This window comes from Sarcophilus harrisii, chromosome 1 (genome assembly GCF_902635505.1).
Source record: "Sarcophilus harrisii chromosome 1, mSarHar1.11, whole genome shotgun sequence".
Lineage (NCBI taxonomy): Eukaryota > Metazoa > Chordata > Mammalia > Dasyuromorphia > Dasyuridae > Sarcophilus > Sarcophilus harrisii.
Window position 1 is genome coordinate 22,330,310 of NC_045426.1, and position 24,189 is coordinate 22,354,498.

Below are 24,189 nucleotides of genomic sequence, written 5' to 3' on the forward strand. Positions count from 1 at the left end.
TATATATATATATATATATATATTCTAAGAGAAGAGATATTATTAAGGTCTGCTCTTTGGAGTAAGAATTCTGGTCCCTCAATTGTGTCAGCACCTTGGACAGCAATCGTGGGACTTTGAAAGCCTGAGAACTGGAGACCCCTCAGCACTTATTTACACAATGATCAGCTACTAGACTACAATGACATTATATGCTCAGGCCAAGGTTAATTTGTGGCTGATTTAAAGAGGAAGAATAGTACATTTCACTTAGCAGAGACTGCAAACTGAGTGCTATGTTGGCTCTGTGTGGGTGTTTTAGGTACCTTTGGAAAATTACTAGGATCCAGGTAAATCTTCAGAATTCAGGAAGGGTGTGACTGAATTATAGGGTTAAATAGGAGATTTCTCTGCTGTGGACTGATAGACTTGTGAATCTCTCCTAGGATTCTGACCTTGGAGAAGGCAGCTATGTATCTGCTCAAATTAGCTGCTCCTAATACCTTCCTACTGGCTAAGCATTAGTCTTTTGGTATTAATAAAGTTTGTGGTAATAAGGTCCATCTAGGATAGTCTTGACTGCATCTCTTATGTATCAACCACCAGAAACTATGTAATATCAATCTTGGAGTGTCACAGGATTGGAGAAGGTAGAAGGCTATTACTTTTTCTTAAAAAAAAAAGTGGGCCTAGTAATCAATAGAAGTAATTTGACTCCAAGTTGAATCTGACAAATTTTATAACTTTTTTTTAAATGAAGGACTAGATTAGTTAAGTCTAGAAAAAGCAAGCAATGTTTTTATTAATCTTTTGCTAAATTAAATATCCTTCAACTCTGAGACTCTTTTTTCCAATGAAATCAAAACAGGTTAAAGCATTACTTCTCTAACAAGAGATAATTTTGCAAGGTAGTTTCCAAGTAGAGAACAGGGGAAGAAGACAACAGGTGTTTTGAACTTATAACAGCAACAACAACATTAAGAAATTTTGTGATACTAAGAAATTATTTCTTTCTATATATTGGTAATAGAATGCACAAGGTCCAAAAAGGAGAATAATGACAAAAAGATATTAATCTGTAAGCCTTACTCAAATCATATAGTCAATTTTCATTTCTAACTCCCATATGCATAAGCCTCCCACAGTTTTTCTAGAAAGACTTTCTTAAGAATTTTGAACACTCAACAAAACAAAATATATAACACAGGCAATGTAAACAGCTTTATGTTGATGCCAAAATTTCAAACTGCCCACTTTCACTTCCATACGCTTCAACTCTCCCAGTAAAACATGACAGAAAAGACACTTTTGTCTTTGTATTCTCAGTGCTTGAAACAAGTAGGTGGCACTTAGCACGTGTTTAATAAATGTCTGCTGATTGATTAATTGATCAGTTGATCTTATTGGATAATTCCTTTTTCATCTACTTTACTTTGAAGAACCAAGAATCTTCCCTATCTTAAAAGTGCCATCTTGAAGCTTCCAAGGAAGTTTATTCCTCTAAAATGTGTCGTATTTAACATGCATACATATGGAATATTCAAGATTGAGGGAAATCTTCATATGTCCATTGTCAGAACTCTTCATTGCTGAGCCCACTGGACTGGGCCCAGAGAATCAGAATTAGAAGAGAAGAGAAGGCTCAGATGATCATCTTTTCTAACCAGCACCTGATCAATAATTCATATTTCATAGTAAAGAATGAGAGTGGCTAAAACAAATGGTAATGAAATCATTTTTTCATGCAATTAGATAATAGTTAATTATTGTATCCTTTCTGCTCACAGAACAGCCTCAAACACTGATAAGGGACACAACATAGGGGGAATCTTTGAGGATTTTCGTTTATTTTTGTGAATTCCTCCACATCTCAGTGGCTTTTGATTGGACAGCAAGTTTTACACTTAGATGGGGCATCTCAATTGAATGGACAAATTAAAAGAGCATTTATCAAGCATTTATCTCCTTTTTCAAGTGGTTTTAGATCTAATATGGCATGTACTAAGTATAGACATGTATCTATACTTTCACAGTTTCCAAATCCAAATGAAAGTAGGAGAAATGGAATGTCTACAGCTCAGTTCTAAAATTCTGAGATCATAGTTGAAGACCAATATTTTCAGATCCATGGTTGGACCAAATCATCACTATTAGCTCCAAAAGTTTCTTAGGATTTGGGTCCAAAAGCCATCATAATCAAGATTTTTCACTCCCATAAGTAACTAAACATTTGAATAGCAAAATTCTCTTGCTATCATCTGAGAAATCGTCCCAAGAACTACAAAATTTTGTGGCATAAACTTGGCCTAAGAGTTTTTATTTTAAATGAGATTTCCTTCCATCCCTAACTAAACCGTACGATAATCAGAAAACCACTTCTCAAAGTAGGAGGTGGGGTGGAAATCTCAGGGTCCAATTCATGTCCCAAAGAGAATCCTTTCTTCAACATAACCCCATCAGTAGTCATCTAGTCTTTGCCTGAAGATGTCCAATGGCAGGGAATTCACTATTTTCTAAGCTTCATTCCACCTTTGGTTAGCCTGAATGTGTATAAAGTCTTTCCTTGCATTAAGTTTAACTTTCACACATTATAACTAGACTAATCCCTTTTACACAAGATGGGCTTTCAAATATGTCAAGGTAGTTATCATGCTCCACCTCAAGTCCCAAATCTTAATTTCAAACAAATTCTGGCCTCATGAGATTTCTAAACCCACAGTTAAGGCCTCCTTGAAGCCCATTCTCAGCACTTATTTTTATAGCTCACATTTCCACCCAAAAAAGGCTTCTCTAATTTCCCCATAAAATTACATTCCTTTTCAAAATGACTATTGAACATTTCAGTCCCAAAGGTGGACCTGTCACAAAGTTAGGAGTAACTGAAAATACAAGCTAAATCAAACCAGGTTTCCAACCTTAACTAAAGCAATCACTACCACAATAACTATAATAAAAATGATAGCAGAAAACCCCAAATTGCCAAGAATATAACTGATGATGAAAACAAATGTAAAATTACAGCATATTTCACCCCAGCCACCAAAGGCTCTCGATAAAAACTACAACCCTATAATTCCTCACAATGAATTCTTTAAATTAAAATACTTCATGCGGAACAGAAATTAAACCATGAATCAAAGAACAATACTGTACTGTTGTATGCTTACAAATATACCTAGCAAAAAGGAAACAATTGCATTTTTTCCATGTTAAAACCAACCCAACTGTAATGTTTCACAGCATGTTGGCTCCAATACTTTTCCTGTAACTTCATGCTTAAGGAGTTTATTTTCTTTTCCTCCACTAAACACTCTACAGTGACCAACATAGAGCAGTTCAAGATAAGAATGTCTGGATTTATAGATATAAAACTGAAAGGGATGAAACCACATGATTTTTTTATAGATGTGGAATATAAGACAAGGAAAGGTTAAGGTAACAATAATAATAATAACAACTATAGCTAATATTTACATAGCACCTAGCACTTTAGATAGCATTTATACCTCGTGCTAAGTGATTTGAAATTATTATATATACAACACTGGGGATGTAGGTGCTATTGTTATCCTTTACCATTGAGGAAACTGAGGCAAATGGGTTAAGTAAAATACAGTAAATGCCTGAGGCCTGATTTAAATTCAGGTTTTCCTGACTCCAGGTCTTATCCACTAGAACACTTAGCTTGCCCAGAGTCATATGGCTCATAAATATCTGCACAAGATTTGAATCTATGTTTTCCTGATTCCAAATCTAGTCTCTTATCCACTATATTATTCTGTCTGTCGTGGGTTTGAATCCCAGCTCAACCATTTGCATAAATCACATTATCTCCTTAAGCCTCAGTTTCCTCATCTGTAAAATGGTGAGAGTCTTCACCCTGAAGATCCCTAGCACCAGCTGTGTCTAAGATATTTCTGGTTGGTTCCCTTTATTCTGCCAACCTGGTAAGTCCACATGGCTACATGCACCAAGGCATGAGGTGACACTGATCAAACTGTTACTAGAACACTCTCTGTGATCTGCTGCATTTGGCCCCCTAGCTTTATCTGACTCTCTATCTGAGGCATTGACCGCACATTCCCAGTCTCCTACCTTGCATTAATCTTGGCAAATCTGACTTCCCAGGGATAGCTTAAGTGCTGAGGACAAAGCCAACATCAGCAATCAGGGCCGCCATTCGGCCAGGCTCAGCACATCGCCTCCTCCCCTCCTGCTTCCCCCTCACTACCACTAGACACTTTTGTGGGGAATAAGCAAACGGCTCTGGAAGCTGTCCTGGAAGCTCTTGTTTTAAGCCGAGTGTTTAAATCTCTGAATAAAAGAAAAAAATCAATATCATAAGGCAATGTTTGTCAAGGCCATATAATAAATACATTTACCTCTACAGATGGTTTTCAATGGGTTCCACTTCTTTGCTGAGTTTCAAAGCTACAAAGAGATAAAAACGAAGGCATTCGGTTACATGTCAGTATAAATGGAGCATGTGCTCATCATGTCTATGAGTAGAAATTCTTTATGCCATGGAACTGTTAACCAAAGCAGTCAGGGATACATCTTGGCTCTCTTTTCTCTTTTACATAAGGATAAGAAAAGACACAGCACATAAACATACCAGTTTTCAAGGGGAAGGTACAAAATATGGGAAGGAAAGAAGTACTCACTTAACACCATAAGAAATGCCTCAAAACGCATCTCTTTGGGGGGCAGCTAGGTGATGCAGTGCATAGTGCGCCAGTCCTGAAGTTCAAATCCTGCCTTAGACTCTTAACACTTCCTAGCTGTGTAACCCTGAGCAAGTCACTTAACCCCAATTCCCTCAGTTAAAAAAAAAGCATCTCTTTTAACTGAGAGGAGATGAGCTATAGGTATAGCATGAGGTATTCATCTTCAAACAAACACATGTTGATTTCCTTTACTTGACTTATTTGTTATGAAAAATTCTACTCTGGTGGAGTGGACAGTGACATTTTACAGATGAGGAAACTGAGGCTTAAGGAGATAAGGTGACATTAACAAACCCGCAATAAAACATTTAATAAGAAAGAGATGACTTTTACTGAGTTGGACGGGGAGAAGGCTATATTAGAAAATTAAGTTGATAGAAAGTCAAGAGACCAATTAATTAAAAAAAATAAAACATAGGGATAAAAAGCAAGTTAAGATAAAGTAAAATATTATTTCCTTTTCTTTGGACCAGAGTCTTTCTTATATGATAGAATTCCTGATTGACTACAAAAGATTTACTTATGGTGGCCCCACTCTCAAAGGTCACTTAAGGTATAGTTCTCTCTGACACAAAGAGCCACAATTGGATTGGAGGGATGGGAAAAGGGATAAGGGCTTTGGCTCAAGGTCCTGAAATATGCAGGGAGATGACAGCACTTAACTATTCCTTCAGGGACACACAAACAAGTGTAATACCTGGTGAAGAAGAAAAATTAGTTAAAATAGTAAAAGTGCCAGATGGCAAGGCTTCCTCCCCCAGCTGATGCCCCCTGGGTGAGCTCCTTCTCTCCCTGCCACACAACAATCATATCCTCAAGATTTCTATGCAAAGGAGCAAGGAAATGGGGATATTTTTTCTATTCTCCCCAACTGAATTCATCTTAAAAAGATGATTTGAGAGCACTTTTCATGCTAGTTATGACTGTTCTGATACATACCTGTCATATATAATTTTGCATCATAATTATTTATGAATACTTTCTATCACCTTCCCAAGCTGTGAATTCCATGAAAACAGAGACTGTATCTTAGTAGAAATTTGTATCTCTTCCAAACTCTCAGAATCACACAGTAGAAGCCACTAATAAATGTTTGTTGAATTAAAATCAAATGTATAGACAAGTACACACACACATACACACACACTTATCTAAGGGGAGTTTCATTTTCTGTGTATAAGGAGGCCTTTTAACAGTCTAGTGAAGCCCAATGACCACTTCTCAGAGTGTTTTTAAATGCATAAAATAAAACAGGGTCACAAGAAAAACTAAAAGCTAGTTAAAAAAAAATGTCATTTGTGGCCTATCCAGGTTCACAGACCCATGAAATCTATCCACAGAAGGAGGTCCAAAGGTCTCAAGAATCTCTGACTTATCAAATATGAAGAATTTTCTCTTAAAAGGACTATACCAACCAAAGAAATGAATTTGGTAGCCTGGAATTTCAAGACAAATTCATGACTTTGGAATATAATTCCTTCACTCTCCCTGCTTTCTATTGCAAACCCGTTCCTGGCTTTTGAGCAAATGAACCCAGAAACTAGGTTTGAGTTCTGGCTGGCCAGTAAATTCATTGTGTGACCCTGGGTCAGATGCTTCACACAGACAGGCTCTAGCCCCCCTCATTTTCCTTTTTTTATGAAATTGGAAGAGAGGTAAGACTGAGAAAGATACATTTTAAATTTCCTTCTGGTTCTAAAACTCCAGCTCTGATGAAACTTAAGACTGAAGGGCTATGGGAAAAATGATTTCTAAACTCTAAATCTCCTAGCAGACAATATGTCAGCTGCCGCTAAGTTGGAATTCAGGAAAACATTTTTATGTCTCTCCCCACTAATTCAAGAGAACAGAGTTCTTGGTGGTTCCTGATGGGTGCCATTTAGTAGAGTGATTTTATTAATTCTAGTAATAGAAGGTCCCACTTTGCTATATTTAGAACAGGTTCAAATAGATGAGTCCTAGACCATACCTCACTTAGAGATTCTCAGGCTTCAACCTCTTTTTGTTTTCAACAAACCTGCTCTTGAAATTCAATATAATTGTAAGTGTACTCTTGGTTACATAAAGTAGAAAGCAGACTGTGTATCTTTTTTTTAATACACATTTGTCATCTGGCAAATTCTTCCTACCAAACACAATATGAGCTACATTAAACTCATCAAAACCATATGGGTAAAATTTTCCTTTGAAATACAGATGAACCTGGAGAAAGAGGTAATTTTAAAACATATGATATAGAGAAAGAGAAGTCTTAGGCTCCTATCCCATCCCCCCAATAAAAGCAACTCTCCCTAGGGAGAGGACAAAGAGAGCTGACCCATGATTTCTTTGGTATTACAAATAATGAAATGAGGAAATTCCTCATAAAATTCAGATCAACAATTGCTCTTTGCTGGATAGTCTTAAGGATCGTGAATCTTTAAGTGAATGATTAAGTGATTTTTTCCAGAGCCAATCTTATTCAAGTCTCTGTACCATTATTCAGGGTCTCCCCCAATTCCAGAATGGCCCCCTTACTCCCTTTCTTCTACTTCTCTCTAGCTGACCAGTCCTTCAGGCTGACTCAGTTAAAACCATGCTTACTGAGGAGAATGATAAAAGGAAAGGGAAGAAACCTGCATTAAGTGTTTACTATGTATTATCAGGTTCTGTGCTAAGCACTTCACAAATATGATTTCATTGGCTCATGGCTCTACAGTTGGGAAGGGCTTCAGAAGCCATCAGGTCCCATCCTTTCCCTCCCAATGAGGGAACTGAGAACCCAGGTTCTCCACCTCAAAAGTTAGAGCTGGCTCCCCAGTGTCCTTCTGGATGAAGTCTTCTCTGACCACTTGAGCAGCAAAGACCTCTCCCTTCTCATAATATTAATTTTTCCCTTATTCATTTGTCCTCTGGATATGTTTTTATTATTTTTACATATTGTTGCACAATTGTTATCTAGCACCATTCAGTTTCTCTTCTACTATTAATACTAACACTATTCAACTACTGCTAATAGTATTGCAACTATTAACAGTACTTCTAATTCTTCTATATATCTAAACATGCACACATCTCATCTAAGAAGGTGCTGTGCTCTACGAGCAAAGCAGAGTTGAATTAGCTCAGAAGACACAGGAAGTGCTCAAAGTTAGAAAAGCCACCCCAAATATGCAAAGGAACTATTTCTGTCCAACCTATAGCAGAGCATTCCGAACTCATACTGGTCTGATCAACCACAGTCAGACACACTGTAATTCGACTCTAACATAGTTACCATTTTGATCCTCTTTGAGAATGAAGGGCAACAACCTATCCTCAATAAATAGGATACATTATATAAATATAAAATAAGATATATATAATATAATATCCTATATTATAACAAATCAGAAATACCGATGTCTGCCCAATTTTACTGTATAGGCTCTAATGCTGATCACAAAGACTACCACTGTAGGTAAACCATGATGATACAGAAAATGGACAGGAAATGGGAATGTTTTCATTACATTCCAGGAATGCATCAATATAAAAACTGGAAATGGATCTTCTTCATTATAGGCAAGGACTTCTCATCAGTAATATTCTGAGCTCTTAGTTACCCAACAATGTATTACAAATCAATGCAGGACAATTATAAAAAAGAACTTCATCCTAAACCCAGATTCAGTGAAATGAGTGGAGAATTTAGAAATGATGAAATTCAAAGAAAGTACAAGATGATGCTGAAAATCTGCACTTAATATCAGCGTTAGAGGTGCCATCTACTAATGAAACAGAGAGCAAAAATAATGCTAATTCGTGGAATGATCTTGAAAATGAAATAGGAATACCAAAAAGTTCTTTTTAAGTTTGATAATGCAAACAGAATAGACTGACTATATCAAAATAAGTGAAATTTTTAAAAATTGATATCTAACTATAACTATCAGGGTTAAATACATTCATCCCACAATATTTACTATAGAGTAGAAGAACATTTCAGGACCAGCCCACAAGAGTATATGTTGTAGCCATTGCCACAGCAAGGCACCATTGCCATAGTAGGAAAAAAGGGGGAGCTGTTTAAGATTGAGTGAAGAGACAAAAAGATTCTACCAATATCTCGGATTAGAACAATTTCTTTTATTTCAAGGCCTTTAGCTGCAGCTGGCATTGATAAACCAATCTATAACTCTGCCCTTAGTCTCTGCTTAGAGCAAATTAAGGAGCAGCAAGAAACAGGACTTATTTCTGCTTTCGGTTCTACCCCATGTTTATTTTCTAGCCTCCATGTTCCTAATCTTAGATCCTACAGTCTGTATCTACTTCCTGCCCTCATGGCAGATAGTCACTATCACTAAATAGCATCTCACTCTTTTTTTTAGTTAACATTATTATTATTATTATTAGATAATAATTTTGAAATCACAACAATCTTTAGGCAGTTATGACAAATAAGGGAACTTCACTAGCTATTCAACACACGATGAACTACATTAAATTATTCACAACTTCATGAATAAAACTAATTTTGAAATACAAAGAAACATTTTCCTCTCCCCTTTTTTGTTCCAAACAATAGCATGGCCCCAATATGGAGGCCCCATGACCCAAAGACCAAGTCAAAGATATCCTAGGACAGCATGGTAGCAAAAAATAATTTCTATTAAAGGTGATAAAGATCAAAGAGAAGAGTTCATGTTTTCAAGAGCAGGGGAAGTTTGTAAGTTTGCATACACACACACACAAACACACACACACACACACACACACACTGATCTGTATAGAAACTTTAACAAACCAAGTGTTGTGTTCCTTTTAATTCAGGCTGAATTATGTACACAGCCTACAGAATCATGTGGCTCTCTGGGCAGTTATGACAAATAAGGGAATTCTATTGGCCACTAAACACAAGATGAGCTACATTAAATTCATCAAAACCATATGGGTAAAATTGCCTTGAAATAAAGATGAACTTAGAGGAAGAGGTAATTTGGAAACATGTGACATAGCAGCAGAAGCCTGAGCTTCTTCTTCCCACTACTCACAGATTTTGTATTTGGTTTTTTAAGTCTTTCACAATTATTTACCTACCAAATACAAGAAATAAGTCTTGTTCTCTGGAATAAAAGCTAGAGATGTTAATCCCAGCTGGGTTTTTATGCTCCCTTCCATGGTAATCAAAAACGATTTAGGGTCACCTTCCTTTAGATAATGGTCAATTTACTACTCATAAATTCTTAAATTCTCTTTCCAAATATCTGGGAAAACCAAGCAAGTGGAGACTGAGAGAGAAAAAGTCCCAGAAAAATATGCTAATGAAAGAAAAATTAAATATGTGGAATTATATGATTACTTGAAGGTTACTTTAAAGCCTCCCCCAAAAGAGAGCAATAACAACCAGAATAAAAAACCCAAGACTTATACTTCTAAAATAATTTGAGCAACTATACTACATATCCATGTTATCTAACCTCAGCAGAACTTCAATACTATAGTCCTTTTTAGTCATCCCAAATTGATTCTCTACTGTATACAAAACAGGGCCCTCTACATCTTTTTTCCTTATTGTCTCCAAGTTGCTAAGTCCACTCTCTTGCTTCCCAGCTCTGAGTAAGTGACCTCATCTCATATTTTACTGACAAAATTGAAGCAATCCAACTCCACTTCCCTACTTTCCATAACTAAATCGAAGTTTTCACTCAGCTCTTTTTCCCTCCCTCCTTCCCTAAAAGAATATCCCTCCTTGTTTTCAAGGTGCCTTTTCTCTACTGCTCTCAGGCTTTGTGGTCCAAGTGGGAAAACACTTCACCTGGCTTCAAATCTCAACTCCAATGCTTCCTACTCTAGGCAAGTCACCTCATCACCCAGGACCTGGTTTGTAAAAATCAGAGAATTGGAAGAGATGGGCTCTGATCTCCCTTCAACTCTGAGTCTCTGATCCCCCTACCTTCTTTTCAGGTTTTACTCCATTAACTCTCCTTGTTTCCTCTTTCATCTATTCAAACACTGGCAGATACTGTGCCAAGTGATGATGGTACAAAGACAAAAAAGAAGCAGCACTTGCCCTCTAGGAGCTTCCACTCTATTTCCTGCCCACTGACATCAGCATCATAGCTTACATTCGTGCAGTACTTCAATGGGCCCATTCAGAGCTTTCCAGTGAGAAGGGTATGTCTGGTATTAAACTTTCAAATGCTCAAATGGATCTGTGATTTCCTGGATACAAATGATGCCTTCAGTGGGGCATCTCACAACTGACCCATGCCTGCCTATTCTGTATATATCCTGGTCCTCCCATAAATCTGCTCAGTTTAGGGCTTGGGCGATAGGGAAGGGAGGAGAGGGATCCAGCCAATCTGCTAGAAGCCGTCCTCAATTTTCCAGTGAAGGATACCACCTTACAATGGGCAAAGTGAGGTTTAAAAAGTGTAGTGATTTAATATGTATACATATAATGTATTTGACATATACTTTAACATATTTAACATGTATGGGACCAACTGCCATCTAGGGGAGGGGTAGGGGAAAGGAGGGGAAAAGTTGAAACAGAAGTTTTTGTAAGGGTCAATCTTGAAAAATTACCCATGCATATGTTTTGCATATAAAAAGCTATAATAAAAAAAGAAAAATAAATTAATTTTAAAAAGTGTAGTTATTTGCCCCATATTATACCTCCTCCTAAGGGATGGCAACAGTTCTAAAACTATTATCTTTCCACTGAAACACACATGATCACTGGAAACAAAATGTTTCCTTAGGACCTCATACTTTATGGGGTGTTTTCTCAGTATTTTCTTTTCTTTCAAAAATAAACTTTCAGAAAGAAGTTGACATTCATCGTCTCCATTTCCTCACTACCAACTTATTTTTCTAACCCCTTACAATATGACTTCAGGTTCATATTCAGCTGAACTGCTTGTTCTTCATTCACCAATAATCATCATGAAATCCAATGGTCTTTCTTCAATTCTTATCATCGAAGTATTGCCTTGTTTTGGTTTTCCCATTCTCAAACCACATTCAAGACTTTTAATTAATTAATGTGTTCTAATCCATTATCTTCTCCACCTATTCCAACTCAGACCTAACATGTGGATATTTCTCTTTCTGATCCATCTTTATCACTAACTGTCTCTGCCCCCATCTCAATGTCTCTGTGTGTCTCTGTCTCTCTCTGTGTCTGTCTGCCTTTCACACATACATATTCCTCACCCACACACACTCCCACCGGTAGAAGAATGCTTCAGTATTTGCCAGAAGTGGAAAAACAAAACCATCAATTTGACAAGTAAGTCTCAGAAAATTATTAAGTGACCTTTGAAGAAGAGAATAACAATCAGCCACTAGGATCTGTCTTTTCATATTCTGAGTCACCCATGAATTGAATTCTGGGAATTCTCGATGGTGATGGCCAGCCTATGTCATGTTGTGGCTTTGCTTGACCATCCAGACACAAGGCTCAAGAATGCCTTGTCTCCGCTAGCCCCAAGAGGGAGAAATGATGACAGTGTGACATTTGTGCTCCATTGTCCTAACATGACATCTACATGTTTTCTCAGAGCCAGATGACATTTCAAACCAAACAGCTGCTCTCTGCCCTTCCACCCACCCCGTAGAGCTGAGGAGATTTAGAGAGGACATGACCATTACCTTCAAACATCTGAAGAACTTCCACATGTCAGAGAAATTAAGACTTGGTCGATTTGGACCCAGGCCAGAATCCAAAACAAATGCTTATAACTTCTGAACTACAAAGTGGATGGAGAACTGGACTTGGAGTCAAGAAGGTTCAAATCGAGCCTCAGACATTTACTGCAAGGCCTTTAATCTCTGTCAGTTCCAGTTTCCTTCCTCATCTATAAAATAAAGATTCTGTCATCTACCTCCCAGGATTATTGAGCAGATCACATGACCTAATTTACATTAAATAGTCTGCAAAACATGAAATGTTGCAAAAATAACTATTCTTACTCAATAATTAAGAAAATTTTTGTTAAGTTCCTACTCTGTGCCAGATATTGTGCTTCATTATTATTAATAATGATAATATTAATATTGTTAATAACAATTTAAACTGATCAAAATAGGAATAAGCTGACTGCCTAAAGAGTGAAGAGTTCCCTCCCCCTCATTTTAGGTTCTCATACAAAGGCTTGATGGTCACTTCTTAGGCAAACTGGGCACTATTTTTCAGGTACAACTTAGACTATGTAACCCCTGGCATCCCCTCCAACTCCGAGATTCCATAATCACTTCTTCACCTTTACCTCTCTCCTGACAAGTATATTCTAATAACACAATCTAGAAAAAGCAGGATTATTGTTTAGTGCCCTGCATTTAACTCAATAATTATCAAAAATATTAGCTTAATGAATTTGGGAGAGAACCTTGGGAAATAAGGAATTAAGGTCAAGTCTATACAATCACTAAATTTCTCTGAACTCCAGTATCCACATCGTTAAAATAGGAATAATAAAGTATGCTCTCTCTAACTCACAGGGTTGTTCTGTATATCAAACACATAATGAATATGAAAAGGTTCTTTTTTTAACTTAAAGTGAGAAACAGGTAGCACAGTGGACTGAAAACTAATCTTGGAGTCAGTAAAACTCACCTTCTAGTCCTGTCTCTCATATCTGTGGGTTCTTTGATAATGGGTAAGTTATATAAACTCTTGAGTTCCCAACAAACAAAACTATAATTGATTTGCCAATCTACACTGGTGGATGGCCCTTATAGCCTAGCACAGTGAAACAAGAAGTCTGCACCTCCTCTTCTCCAAAATTAATTTAAGCCATATTTTGATAGAACCTATTATTTACTTCTGGTGAGTAATTTCCTCTATCAGTGGAGATTGGAAACTTCAATTTATATTCTAAGAAAGTTGCCTAGGGCACTGAGAGATTAAATGACTTCATTTGAGACAATAACAACCAGTATATGTCAAAGGTGGGACTCAAGCCATTATGGCACACTGACATTTTTATCATCAATATCATCACCACCATCATCATCATCTTTTCTTATTATTACTCCTATTATCAAGCATGATATATGCTCCCTCAAGAACTTATAATTTTGTCGGAGACCGAAATCTCTCTATACTATGGCTGATTATCCTGGAGATCATTTCATGATATATCGGAATTTTGGTTTTCAAAAAGTAATATTAATAATGAGTTGGTTGACTTAATGTTTCATTCTTTCCATCAGCTGCATTCATGACATGTAGACTGAGTCTGAAAATTAATTCTGATCATCCTGACAGACCTATTCTGGAAACTTGGAAAGAATTGCAGAACCTCTAAGCTAGAAAGTAAAGCAGAGACCAATTAGTCCAAGCCATTCTTAAGCAAGAATCATCTCTATGGTATCCCCAACAAATGGTCAGCTAGATTGGGAGGAAGCTCACCCATCTTGTAAAGCAGTCCATTCCTATTGTGGATGACTGATAATTTGGAAATTTCTCAAGGAGAAATCAGGTATCATTTGCTCCCATTCACTGCCCCTAGTTCCATCCTCCAGAATAAAGCAGAACTAGTCTAATCCTTCAGGAACATTTGGTTACTCATCTACCACCAAGTGTGTTTGGTCAATGCAACACCTATGCCCCGAGCCCCTGCTGACCAGAACTGCTGCACGTGTCCTAGCCAGTCCAAGTTTGTAGTGACCATGGTTACTGCTGTTTTCTGGCTACCCAAAGTCACCTTTCTCACATCCCTGCCAAGACATTTTCATTTAGCCACTACAGTCAGGGAGCAAAAAAGTTTTAGGGATGGGAGGAAAGTCAGAAGCTACACAGTTCAGGCTGTTTGCTAACTCTACCCCACACGTGGCAAAGTCCATTCAGCCTGACTTTGGGTCTTCTTAGAGGCTCGCTTACCCAGGGCAGACCCCTGGGTAGGACATGGGCTTCACCTCCAGCCCAGCAGCCATGGCTGCTCCAATCATTTTTAACCAAGGCTGTTCCATCAGCCACAGGGCATCCCCCGGGGCCCAGAAGCATCCTATGCTACTCCTGGATTCCTGCCCAATGCCCCCACAGCCTGGCTGCATCACTGCTGTGTGTGCGTCTGGCCAGTCCATCCTCTGAACTCTCCATCTGGAAGATCTGTTGGCTTCCATTCCCTTTATTTCTAATCTGACTAATGCTGTTGGCCTGGGAAATTCAGAAAGGACTGAAGGTCATCTTCTTTCTCCGCTTATCAGCTGGGTGGCTGCAGGGGCAGAACAAGTTGGCACTGAGCCCAATGCCAGGAAATAAACGAGCGTCCCTGATCACTCTACTCTATTCAGTCTTTCTTCCAGAGTCCCAATCAGTTCTCCTCTGCTTGGAACATTCCACCAACCTTTGGAACCTACGGATGCTGCCCATTACAGCATCATACCCTACAGGGGGGTATTTAATAAATACTGGTTGATGAAAATGTCCACAAGCACATCCAAGTGCCTCCTGGCACCTGTGGTTTTCCAATAAGATCAGATTTGTCATCCAGGAAATAGCAATAAGATTTCTCCACTGGTGTATACAAGAGCACTGTCCTGGATAAACATCTGGCAAAGGTTATGGTTCTGAACCAAGTTTATAGAAAGAAAGCATATATCTCCTTGGGGGGAAATTAAATTCTAATCTGAATAAAATGAAGGAAGAAGGAAGGAAAGGGTAAATGGATTAATGTAAAAAAAAGAGAAGAAAATTAATAAACCCCCCAAAAAAGGGAGAAGAGAAGGAAGAGATGACTCCCTCTGCTCAATAATGAGCTGTCAGAAGAACAACAGGCATTAGGGTGGAGGAAAAGAAGGGGGGAAAAAAGAGATGGGACAGAACAGCCACCGCTGGGAATTCTGATGCCAGGACAGCCTCCAGACCAGCCACTTAATATGTTTGACAGGCAAATCTGAAAGGCTTTGGGAGAGAAAGGTCTCAATTCCACTGTGTTTTTATGACTTGAACTCTGGTGACATACCAAAATGTACTATTTTTCTAAAAGTAAATTGACAGATACAATGGAAAATCTGACTAAATTCTTTCCCCTTTGCCTTCATTATCTCTGGCCCTCATCCACCGTCCTATTGCAGGCTAAATTGGATTTTGGATTGCTGGGACTGTGTAACTGCAATTAATTAACAATAGAAACATAATATTTATATCCAAGCTTAACAACATCTGACATTTAAACAATTCTACCAGTCAGGCAAATTCCATTCGACAAATTTTTATTTTAATGAACATGACAGGGCACAGTTTACACAATAGGCCAAATGGCAAAAGACAGTTGAGTGTTTTGGCAGGTGGTTTAAAGGCCTGGCCATATCAAGCTGGAGGAGAAAAAGGGAAAGGACCCTGGGGACTATGGGCTAAAAGAAGAAGAATTAAAGTTCCAAGTTCCTGACCCTCTTCTCACAGACCAAGGACATGCATTCCTGACTTCTGTCTCTTCACATCCCTCCAGAAAAATCCTGCACAAAACATTTCTCCTACTTCAGTGTCGGTCCAGAACTGTGCCCCTTCCCACCCACTGGGGAGAGTGAATCATGTAATCAAGTATTTTAGTGATTACTATGTATGGGGCAACATATTGAAAGACCAGCTTGCAAAGCCAAATATGAAAGCATCTATGACCTTGGAAAGCATACAGTTTAGCTGTTGGAGATAGATAGATAGACAGACAGACACATAGACAGGTAGGTAGATAGACAGGCAGACAGACAGACAGATAGACAGACAAAAATAAAATAGACCATCGGGTGATTAAAAGATAGGTGGGTAGATAGATAAATGATAGGCAGTCAATGATAAGATGACTAATAGGAGATACACAAATATGAGATAAAGAGAAGGGAGAGGAGGGAGGAAGGGGATAGGAGAAAGAGAAAGAGTAAAAGAGAGAAAGAAAGAGAGAGAGTGCCAATCACTGAGGAAAAAAGGCAAAACAAAGCATTTCTGCTGCTGTGGAACTTATATTCTATGACATCTGAAATAGAATATAGGAAATGGGAAAAAAACTTATTTATAAAACTCAAATCATCAGCCTACCAATCAATATTTATTAAGTATCTACTATGATTCAGGAAGAGGAAGCATGGTGCAATGGGTAGAGATCTGGTTCCCATCCTTTCTGACACCTCCTGGATGTGTGACATTAAGCAGGCCCCTGAACGAAACGTTCAGGGCCCTGGACCAGTGGGTCAAATTCAAATAGAATCAAGGGGGATCATTAATCTGTATATAAGGATCCCTGTGGGCTATATACTGACTTTGTTTTAAATTGTAATGCAATTTACTTATTGTTGTATTTTGATTTATCTTTTTAAATATTTCCCCATTACATTTTAATTTGGTTCAGGCTACACTCAGCCCCATGTTTGGGATCTAGACTAGAAATTACAGAGGAGGTGCTGACCTGCATTGGTAAAGGGGCATTCCTCCTCTGGGAGTCCCCAACTTGATGGGATCACAGGACCAGTGCCCACCCAGGCCCTCTTCCTAGCTACATGTGCCAGGCAATGTTGGAGTTAGTTATTATTACTTTTCACCTTAATATGTAGGTGAGTCTTTCCTTCACATTCTCCCAGTTTCCAGGTAGACTTGCACACCCCAGTATCTAGAAACAGGCAAACTGAGAGGAGGAAGCTGGAACTGTAAAGGAACATGAATGTCACAAGATTTGTTGCTCCAAGAAAAATCTAGAGCCTGAACTGCTTGATGACCAACATTTAAGAGGTGTATTAGAAAAAAGTGACATGGACAGTGGGTCTGCAGAGTTCCAGGGAGGGGGTCCCTTTGCTTGCTGGAGGAGGGCTCTCTTTTTTGAGAATTCATAAGTCAGAAGCCAGGGCCACTGGGCAATGGAGCCCCTAGAGAGCTCAGTTCACATAATAAGGTGTAGAGGGCATATACCACTTAATACTGGGCAAGATTCTAGGGAGATCTCAATTAGCCATCCCTTAAAAAAAAGTTCCTGACCCTGAATCCTCTGAACTATGTAACAAGCCAGTCCTGACACACTGATATAGTATACTGTACCATCCTATGACTGTGACATTATGTATATTTGGGGGGAAGAGATGGGGTGGGATCAATACTCATTGACCAGTCACTCTAAGATATATTCATTCCCTTTGGAAAAGTAAAACTGTGACATCAGCCATTGACAGGACTCCGGGGAGACCAGACATAGAGACCATTGATCCTTTACCTGGACAATATATAGGCCACTTGGGACTTAGTATTGTACCTGGGGAAATGACAATATCAAGCACTAAAAGTATTCCAAATGACAATGTGAACATAGTTTCCTTTTAGGTCGCGAAATTTGGAGATAATCCTTGTGAAGTTAGGTATGGACTTTGCTTCATTTTTTGTAGATTAACTGGGACTGGGTCCTCCTTGCAATAGGAACAAAGGAAAAGGCCAAAATGTTGTAAAGGGATGAAAAGAAGTTGTCCCTGGAGGAAGGATGACCAAATCACAAGTGCTGTTGTGTCCAGACTCATAAGACATGGCACTGGAGAGGGAGGGAAGGAGAGACACAGAGAGGATGGAGGAGATAGAAGGGGAGAGACAAAGAGATAAGAGAGAAGAAGGCCAGAGAGCAATGCTGGAAACAAGGATGATGTTAGTGGGTCAGTGACTCAATTCTTACAAGTTTCCACCTAAGAAAAGAGAATGATCAATGCAATGGGAGCACACCCATAAACTAGAACACAGTTTCTTTGTTTAAAATCTGTGCCATGTATATATGTATCTATCCTATCTATATATCTATATATGGATACATATATATCAGAAGGGCCTTTTTCTTGGTAGAAAAGGGAAAAAAAACATCTCTGCCCCTATTCACTTAAATCAGAGTTTACTAAAACGTGACATGAGGCACAAATGAACAGAATCCCTTAGTTTTAAGCACCTTTGAGGGCAGTCTGTACCAGAATGGCTACAGTAAATTCAGAACCCAAAGGAGTTAACAGGCTTCTCATTGTAAACAACGGCATTTGGCTAAACGAAAGTTCCATCAATGTGTAATAACCAAATTCAAAGGAGCACAAAGTAAAGGGTTATATGATTTCTGTGGCTTCAGTAATGGCTAATCTAATAACAGTAAATGGAGGTTTACTGTTGATTCCTTTTGCTTCTGTTTCATAAATTAGATAAAGCAATCTGGCAGTTATGGGGCTTGAGAGTTCCATTTGCCTAAGTGATTCTAAGGCCACCTCAAAACCTAACAAAGTCATGACTTGAAAAACAGTAGAATTCTAGCTCACGTCTCATTATGACACTGCTGCCTTTAACCAATGTTAAGCAAAAAGCTTCCTGTTAGCTAAAACAAGCTCGATGACTATCTAGAGAATCACACAATCTGGAAAATGGTGTCAATGACATATCATAATCTGATATTCACCCGAATCGAGGTTGTGAAACTCAAAATATCAGGGGAGTCAGAGATGATTTTTCCTCCAATCCTGAACTCAAGGGCAGCTGATTCCCTCTACTTAATGGCTTTTCATAGCACATTTCCAATTTTTTAAAACAACATATTGATCTAGAATACTAAAAGCATTTTCTTCCCTAGGAAGGAAGCTCTACCTACTGTGGGATGTGTGTCCAAAGACAAGGAAGGTGATGACTCATTAGTAATCCCAAATGCTAAAATAAACATGGCCTTGCTAGAGAGAACTGCTTAAATTGTTCCTATCATCTAAACCAGAGGGTTCCTTATCAATTAATCAATCATCAGGGATTTATTAGTGTATACCAGACATGGTGCTAGATGCTTGACATATACCAAGCAAAAAAAAATGAAACAATTCCTGTTTTCAAGGAGTTTGCATTCTACTCCTGAAGATATAAACATATTTATATAAAGCATACAGAGGATAAGCACATGCAGAATAAATTTAAAATATCTTGAGGTTTTAAGAGACAGAGAACACCAGAAATTAGAGGGATGGAGGTGATTGATCAGGAGAGACTATGTAGAAGTTTGCTTGAACTACCTTTTGAAAGAAGTAAGGGACTCAATATGGGAAGAAAGTACATTCTGTTAATGTGGGATGACCAGAAAAAAGGCATGGAGATGAGAGATGGGAGATTCTGGGATTTTGAAAGTCAAGTAAGAGTTTATATTTTACCCTAAAGGCAGTAAGAAGCCTGAGCAGTTTACTGAGTACAGGAGTTAGAACATATTAAGATTGGTGCTTATGGAAAACCACTTTGGTAGTCATGTGGAAGATGGATCAGAGCTGGGAGAGAGCAAAGGTAGGAGAACAGGTAGAAGTCTCATAATAGCAATATTTGGAAACTGATTAAATATATGGGGTGAGGGAAAGTGAGAGATCAAAACATTCATATTGTCACCCCAAGAGATAAGAAGATTGATTGTTGATGATGATGATGATGATGATAAGAAATAGTATTTTAAGTTTTGTGTCCTCTATAGGACAATGAAAGTTCAACTGAAGACACGAACTCTACAAAAGGCAAAGGCCAAAAGAAAGATCTCATATAACCCAAAATATTTGCAATAGCATTTGGGACAGAACAATAAACAAAATGGCTACTTATTGATTAGGTTAAGCTGAACAAATTGTACTATATGAACAGGACTACAGCATAAAAATAACAAATACAAAGAGTTCAGATAAATATGGAAAGACTTGTATGAAATGATTAAAACAAAGTAAGCAATGGCAGGAACATAATATAAACCACATTTTAAAAAAAGCAAAGTTGAAACCTGTGTTATAATGATGAAATTCACCTCCCTCTCCCTCTCCTTAGAGAGGAAGAAGACTTCAAGTATGGGATGTTGAAGATGCTATCAGATTAAGTCAGTTTTGCTTAATTGGTTTGTTTCTCTGTGATAAGAGACTTACCAGAAAATTTGCTTGTAAGAGTCCAAGAACTTCCGACAATTAGAAGCAAAATTACAGAAAATGGAGTCAAACACACAGATGCCCCAAAACAGAATGCTGATAACACTTTCTCTTTTGGTAATCTCATTTGGTGAAAATCAAATAAAGTAACTCAAAGTGACTATCAACCTCCGACCTAGATGGGGATTACATAAGTGACTTCCTCCTAAACTTGACTCCTACAATATAAGCCATCACAACCACAAGGTTGTGATTGTTTCAGGGTTTTTCATCTAATTAACCAAATCAGAAGACCCTTTTTTTAAAATCTCCAAAATAAAAACTCAAGAAATTTAAAAAACAAAGCCCTCTATATCTCTGTGGCACATCTTTCACAAGATGAACTAACTAAAATTATTCTTAATTATTATCCAAAAATCCCAAAATTTGAGCATTAGGAAGGGACTTCAGTTGATCAGTGCTAAGCATAGTGCCTAGAATATAATTAAGTGCTTAATGAAATGCTTGTTGACTTGACATAACCTCAGGAATCATCCTAGAACTGGGGTTAGAATCAAGATTTGAATTCAAATCTAGCTTCAGATACTTCCTATTTGGGAGATCCTGAGCATGTTAGTTAACCTCTGTTTTCCTTAACTATACTGTGTGGCTAATAAGAGTACCTATATCCTAGGGATGTTGTCGAGATACAAATGAGATCTTTATATAAGAGTTTAATATGGCACCCAGCACATAGAAAGTGTTATATTAATGATCATTCCCTTCCCCTTCTCTACCTGCCCTCACCTTAAGTTAACCCATATGCCAAAAGAATCCTCACTATAACCTACCTGACAAGGAGCATCACGTCTTTGCATTAATCATATTAAATTATTAAAGTATTTCCATATTTTGGCAGACCACGGGATAATCAATCTAGAACTAGATGAGACTTTACAGATGAGGAAACTGAGACCTAAAGAAATTCTTAAGATAATAGAGGTGGAGCTTAAACAGACATTAGAGGGCATAGAATAGAATGTTCATTTTATGGATGAGGAAATTGAGGCTGACAGAGGCCACAGAGCTATGAAGTATCTGAGGCAGGATTCGAATTCTAATACTCCTGACTTCAGGGAATGTAGTATTCTAAATGCTACACAACCTATGTGCTTCTGGTTGAATGACTTAACCAAGGTTACACATGTAGTTAAGTATCAGAGGTCAGATGTCAACTGAGGTCCTTCCATCAATGTATGTGCTCTCTTCAATGGTACCATTTGCAACATATCCACATCTTCTCACCTTATGAAACTACTATTTAAATCAATCAACCAGCACACACTGATTAGGCACCTACTGTGCTCCAAGCCCTTAATATAGGATCACCCTGATATAATATAAATTCTCCAATGAGAATGTACTATGGGTCTTTCTATACATATTATGAAGATATGAATAAAAGTGACAACAAAATAAACCTATAGAATGAAACACGATTATGGACATGGCAATAATAAGAGAATTTATTTTGTCTGACTTTGTTTTGCAGTAGGAAGGAAAGGAAGAGAGATGAAAAGAAATGCTTGTTAACTAAAAAAAATAAAATTTATTAAAAAAGAAATAAAACAAAGATACCAATGGAAAACATGAGGTCATCCATCAATTATCTCTTCTCTTACCACATGACTAATTCACCCCTTTTTCTTTTCACATCTCTCCTTAATGACATCCTTTTGGCCACTTGTTCTAAGCAATTCTTCACTGGTAATAAGTTACAGCCTATTCTTGCCCACAATGGGCCTCTCCATTCACTGCCCTTTGGGTCACCCACATCTTTAATTCTTCACAGACTGTATTGCTACATGACTAACAAGATATGAGAGCATCCCCGGAAGAACACTGTTGTCAAAAAGAACAGCCTTCATTTGTGGCCATTAAAAGCAGCACACAGTTTCTCAATGGCAATCCAGACTGCTCTTCTCCTGTTCAACTCTGAGCCTAATTCATCGTACATTTACAGTCTTTATACATCAATATACCTTTACTTCAAATCTTAAGATGTATTCTGACTATACTAGTTTAATTGCATGGGTTATGTTTAAATTATGCTTTGACAGCAATGAATAGTTGTAGCACACACAACACCCAGAAAATAAATTTATTGAGGGCATCAGTATATCTAAATTATCAAAAATAGTTGGCATATGATTTTTAAAAGAGAAAACAGTGTATCAACTACATGCCTCAAACAGTGTAATTAAGAAGAAAAAAATGTTCTTTTCTCTAATATTTTGTCAGAACATCATTATTTGTTATTGTAGGAAATTTTTTTGGATAATTACTCATCAGACAATATGTAACTTTTCCTTCATGGGTTCTTCAATAAACTGGATTGAATGGAAAATGGAAACAGGATTTATTCATGAAGATGCCTACCTCTTTTAGTTATTTCCTTTCAACCCAGAGTGTGATATTTGGTTCCTTTCCCCAAACCAGAATTCATCTGCAAAATGTGACATCAATAAAACTGGTATATTCATATAAATGAGGGCATAATCTGGTCCTCAAAAGGCAAGAACATGGTTAGAGATCAGAAACAATGGGACATCTCTGCAATGACATTAGCTAGCTAGTCATTCCATTTATGTATTTTTAACAAGTGCTCAAGAGGATGGAGAAGTCAAACAATGAACTAGTACAATCTTGGGCTTCATTTAGAGAAACAGGCCATCTAGAATCTGGAAAGATAGAGTCCCACTGTGCTCTTCCCTAGTCAGGCTTCAAATACAATTAAATTCTGAATACCATGCAATAAAATCCATCCAGAGGAAAGTAATCAAAAGGATGAGAGGCCTGGAAATCATCTCTTATGCTGAACAACTAATGGAACTATGCTTATTTAGCCTGAAAATGTTTTTTAAAAGAATAAGTGAAAATAGGATAGGTGATTTCCAGTATTTAGGAACTCTAATATAAAACTAGTTTAGGTTCAAATCTAAGGTCCTACGTTCCTTGCGCAAATTATTCTACTCGATGAGACTCATTTCCTCCCTCTGTAAAATAAGACATCTGGGTGAGGTGACCTCTAAGGTCGCCTTCTGGATCAAAATCCATCGAGGGGCCTTAAGAGCAAAATTAAGGCAAACTCTCAGATCCTTATTTTCTCCAAACACAAATAATTCCCATAGTATCCAACTCAAAGAGTTATTGTGAACATCAAATGAGTATACTGATAAAGGAATTTACAAAGAATCAAGCAATAAATACATGTCAACTCTTACTAGCATCCTCTCATTCTTCTTATCTTTTTCAATAGGACTATGATGGAAACATTCTGGGACAAGTTACTATTTTATTGTTAATTCTTTTATACTTAATGTTTCACAGACTACAGCACAAATAGATAAAATAAGCTGCTTTTTTTGTAACTGAATAAAGCCATTGTGATAGAGGCTTATGGGAAGTATTTTTGGGACAGCCCCAGAAGCAGACAAGGACAACAAGAATGAAACTTATTTCATCCTTAGTGCCACAAATGTATGGAAGAATTCTATTTTTTGAAAGTTTTCATTTTAGGTAGATTGGAGATCATGACATGAAAACATGCATTAAAAACATTTTTGAATGTTTATGGAGCAATGTGAAGTCTGGGGGGTTG

The 24,189-nt window shown here is 37.7% G+C and overlaps 1 long non-coding RNA gene across 1 annotated transcript in view; it reads right to left on the reverse strand.

Annotated features, from left to right (window-relative positions):
• The window catches only part of LOC116419593, a 362,614-nt gene that overhangs the window by 322,255 nt on the left and 16,170 nt on the right, over nucleotides 1-24,189 (reverse strand). The window contains exon 2 of the long non-coding RNA XR_004229919.1: nucleotides 4,362-4,410. This is a non-coding gene — a long non-coding RNA (uncharacterized LOC116419593). The remainder of the gene's footprint in view (nucleotides 1-4,361; nucleotides 4,411-24,189) is intronic.